Here is a 5,498-nt window from a genome sequence, read left to right on the forward strand (position 1 = left end):
CATTGCTTGGATAGTTTAAATATTACATTGCAGGCAGGAAGCAATTTGTAAGAATGACTGGGGTATATTCCTATGTAATTGACATCCCATCAGGGCATCAGGTGTCCATCAAATCGGGCACCTAAGTCCTCTATTTTCTCTTTTTATAAATTCGCTGTCCCATCACCTTAGCAGGGCCAAGTTTCTTCTCTTTCATACATTCAATACAAATTTCAGTCTTTCAAGGAGAAACCTCCCTTTTTCATTTTTTATTATTAAATAGACATTTTTTTGAGAATTTTGATATATATTTGATAAAATTGAAGCAAGTAGTTTTTGAGTTATGTAACTTTGTATTTTAAGTATAATAAGTATGGTAATAGTATGGTAAGATTGCGATCGGTGGTGGTATTTAATTGAGGAGCTTAATAATTATAGTATATATAAAAACAATAATTTGAGTAATTTAAGCAATGTTTTATTAATTTATTCAAGTTATACAATTTGGATCATAATGGACTTAACTAATTGTTTTATATCTCATTTATTTAATTTTTAATTTACTATTACTAAGATAAATTTTTGTAATAATAGAAATTTGATATTCACTAAATATATTAAATTATAAATGTATATTATTAAGTTTATAACGCATTGGTTTAACCAAAACTAATTTTTAATACAGCATATAAATTAAACTTAATGCTTCTAAGATAAAATAAAAAATAATTTTTTATTAATCAGTTACAAAACATTATTGTATTTAATAATAAATACTTGTATGAAAAATGTAAAATTTCAATGACAATTAAGATTTTTAATGTTAAAACTTACAAAAATATTAATGATGAATAAACAACTGAACAACTTTATAATAGTTCAATTGTGATATATGTATACATTAAGTGTTCTAATAATATTTGTAATAATTTATATGTATTATAAATTTATTTTGATATGTACCTATAGCAAATTGTGGTTAAATCAAGGTTAGTAAACCTAATTATAACATAGTTATAATGAATGTCTAATTCTTTAAAATACATAAAGCAGAAAAATAAATGTTATTAAATATGAAAAAGTTTTAAAACATTATAATTTATATTTTATATAGACACATGTCTTACAATAAATGGTGTTATCATTCCGAAGAGTATCCCACAACAAATGCCAGTGAGCAGCACAGCAGCTCCAAACATACCTGCAATGCCACTGTACCTTGGTTCAACACAGCTGGAAATAACCATATTTTATTAGTATATAATTATTATACATGTAATACAGATGACAGAACAAGTGGTTGACAACATCTGAAGACAGTATATACTCTTAACATTTGGGGATCTAACATGTGGATACATTTTTGAAAAAAATGAACGGTCTGACCCTGTCTTTATATATTATTAGCTTTATAATACTATAAATTAGGTAATTGAATGTAGTCAATACTCAAAGACAAATATTGTTTCATTTTAAATATAGATATGCAGTATGAGAAATTATTGTTACCTTGGAGTATACATCATTGCTACAGAACTGTAATAACCACTAGATAATCCAAGGATTGCTCCTAATGTCCAAAATACATAATCATTTTCTATTAACACTGGCATTATTCTTGTAACACCGATTGGGTGGTAATTACAAATCAAAAATAATGGAATAAGAAGAAATCATAATGCCACAGGAACAAAAAGCCATTTTGGCTTTGGCTGGAATAAAATAAATGAATAATATCAAATTAAATTATCTAATCAGCAATAAAAAGATAATTAATATTTACCCATGAAACCAATGTAGAAAGATATGTTCCAATAAGTGCGCATACATTGAATGTCAAAAAACACATTACACTGGTATAATATGTTTCTCCGAAAATAAAATCTTTACTTGACATTTTAATATCTATAACGTATAAATAATAATATAATTTTAATAATTGTAAACAATAATTTATTTTAAAAAATTAAGTTTTACCTGAATGAACTGCTGGAAATATTGAAAGAGTGACAAAAAATACAAAAAACACATTAATTAATTGTGGACCAGCTTGTTTAAAAATACTCCAATAAGGAATCTTATCATCATCTCCACATTGTTTTAAATCTTGATTTTCGATTTTTTGTAGATAAATGTGTTCATGAAACTTATAAAATCTCTAAAAGTATACATACACACATAAATAAATGTATTTTATTGTTTGCGTATTCATACTCAAAAGTATAATTACTTACATTTGATGGCAATGCAAAGTATGTATTAAAGCAGGTAAGCAACACAAACAATGCGGTGGTGAAATAATATATATAGCAGCAGTTCGAGCATCTGGAGTTATTGAAATTGATGCAATGTTAGCGATAGATGTAAATGTACCACTTAAATTTGTACCAAGAACTACAGCACCAATATATTTTGCAGGGAGTTTAGCTGCCATCCCAAAAACAGAACTGTTGTAAATACCATTTGCCATATTTAACAATACTATACTGCACAGAGTTGACCAGAAAAATAGAGCTGGTATTTGAGAAGTATTAATCATGACCAATGCAACAGTAAAAATAAAACAAAGTACTTCAGTAAGAATAGACCACACAATTCGAGTCGTCAATTTTCCGCTGGAAATTAAATTATTAACAATTTAATATATGTGTATAAAAAAACATTTTGATTTATAATAGCTAATATACAATCCTTATTTGTTGAGAAGTTATTTGTACCCACCCATACCCATTTTATCAATTATCAAACATTTTTACTTTCAGGTTAATATTACTACTTATTTTTAATTATTCATAAATCAATATTTTGCATTTATATTATAATATTATTGTTTGTTTTACTAATATAACTTAATCCGATCGTTATGTCCATTGAAAATTGTTTACCATAATTTAACAACATTTTAAGTTTAAACAAATACATAATATTATGAAGTACTGCATGATTCTTATGTGGAATTAATTTTCTACACATTGAACAATTTACAAATTATGTCTTTATCATATTGTATCTCAAAGAGCAATTAATTTGAGGCCTATCTTTAGATTACCTAGATCACATAGATTATAGATTATACATACAATTTGTATCAAAGATACTACACATAACTAATAGAAGTTTAATGAAAAGTTAACTAAATCTCTGAATTAAGATTTGATTGCATGATGAACCATACATTTATTTTTTAAATCTATAATAAATGTTTTTAAATAATAAAAAAATGATAGCCTACAGCCATTAGCTGACTATACATTACACATAATCATCAACAGTAGGTACCATATTCATAACTAGTAATATTATGCGTTAGGTCTTCGGACATAACATTATTAATATGTACATTTAATCTTACCCTATAGGACAAAAAATGTTAAGCCAATTGAATAGAAGACTGGGAAACTGTGACCCAATAGTCAAATAAGCCATGAAAATGGACGCATAGTACAAATCATCACCTAAATAATCGTGTCCCAACTTGTAATCCACAAAATACTAGTAAAAAAAAAATATATATATTATTAATTCAAATGTTTTCATCAGAAGTAAATTAGTTATATAACTGTTTTATAGTAAAGAACATAATAATTTTTTTGATTATTTAAATTTTGCATAACACTCATTTCATGTCTGGTTGAGTTAAAGTCTATGCAACTAGATATAAAAAGTAAAATTACAATAAGACTGGGTTTCAAACAAGACTATTAAACGAAACTTCTAAATAAATAGGTACTCTTAAATAAATTGAATAAATAGTCTATTAAACACCAAACAACAGTTAATAAATGGCATTTTTATTGAAAATTAAATCTACCACATTTTTAAAGCAAACCAGTTTAACTAGTTTAAGTATTTTAATATGTTTAGAATATATTATATACTTAGTTATCATAATAATCCCTATAATAATAAACATACATTCAATTTTAGCATAGAATTTCCACTTACAGATTTAGCATTTATAAACATATTCCAAGGCATTAATATTCCTATTCCGTGTAGAACTAAAATCAGATACACAATATTCCATCTAGAACAATCAATAAAAACAAACAATATTATAATTATTAATCAAAAATATTATGAGTAGGTACATTTTAATCAAAATTTATGAAAAAAGCATTTTCGGAACAAATTTAATTTAAAAATGTTTATTCATCACTAACATTTTAATATCAGAATAAAGTTTAAGCAGATTCTAAAATAAAAATTGTCTGCAAATAAACTAAAGTATAGAAAGTTTCATGACATTTTTTAATTAGTAATATGATCAATGGTAAATTACTTAATAAACAATTATTATGTACAAAATTATAATTTCAAGACCACGTGCACAATGTAAATATAAATATCATTGGTGCAGGTAGGGTAGGTATATAAATTTGAACTCGCCTGTCTTTCGGAGGGTCACTCTGTAATACAGAATCATCCATGCAGAATATTTCAGAGTTAAGTTTGTTGTTCGGTAAATTATTTACTTCCCAAGTAGAAGTCATTTGTACTGGTTCTTGCTTAGAAGCAACACTTGTAAATCTATTATGTAAGTGCACTAGAAAAAAAAAAGTACAATTTGTATGAGTAAAACAAATATGCTATACATTATAAAATGACACAAATATGCAAAACCAAATGTATGATTATTATTTTATATTATGTTATAATGTTGTAACCTATATCTTATTATGAATATATTTTACTATTTTGAAAACATATTATACAATTAGGTATTTGTTTTTATTAGTTCGAAAGTCGAAACCCATACAAATGATTATAAATGACCATTGAATATTAGAATATCAATCTACTTATGAGAAATGAATAATGCAAATTGTTGTTACGTCTTTTTGTTGTCTTTTTTTTAAAACTGTTTCAAATGTTTAAATATTATTATTTTTTTGCTAATATAAGCAAACTACATTTAAAAAATATAAATATAAATTATCAGTTATCATTTGTTAATAACTGTTAGGTATTGAAAATGTTTATACATACAAAAAATACTTACACTGTTTCAAACAAATCGCAACCATATGGGTATAGTGTTACATCGAAACTAGTATAATCAAACAAAAAATATAATTTGGTATAGGCTATTTTATAATATGTTGTAGCATCGAAACCAGTTTATTGAGTAGGGATATTGTCTAGACTCTGGAATGTGGAATTCAATTAAGGGTCAATTTGGTTATCAATTATATACTTTCATAAATACCACAGCTCCTGACGTCGTTAAGCACTCGAAATTTCAAATTCCAATACGAAGAATTATTACATTTTACTTGAACGATTAATTCACTTTAATTTTACTATTCAAATAATATCCGACAAAACTATGGATTATTATTATTTTCTTAAATAATTTAAAAAAAATAGAAAATGTACGGAATTAAGTTGGTATTACACAGAATTGCGAAGAGTTTAGATATTAAATTTTGTTCTAAAAGCTTTTTAAAATTTAAATATTAATGTATCATTGGCATATTTAGAATAAACTTGCTGTGCCTATTGTATATAATTATAGC

General features: G+C 25.3%; 1 pseudogene; it reads right to left on the reverse strand.

Annotated features, from left to right (window-relative positions):
* Positions 1–821: 821 nt before the first annotated feature.
* On the reverse strand, positions 822–5,039 carry LOC111038266 (annotated as a pseudogene).
* Between the last annotated feature and the right edge of the window lie 459 nt (positions 5,040–5,498).

Source organism: Myzus persicae, unplaced genomic scaffold, assembly GCF_001856785.1.
Source record: "Myzus persicae strain clone G006 unplaced genomic scaffold, MPER_G0061.0, whole genome shotgun sequence".
In the NCBI taxonomy this organism is placed as follows: domain Eukaryota; kingdom Metazoa; phylum Arthropoda; class Insecta; order Hemiptera; family Aphididae; genus Myzus; species Myzus persicae.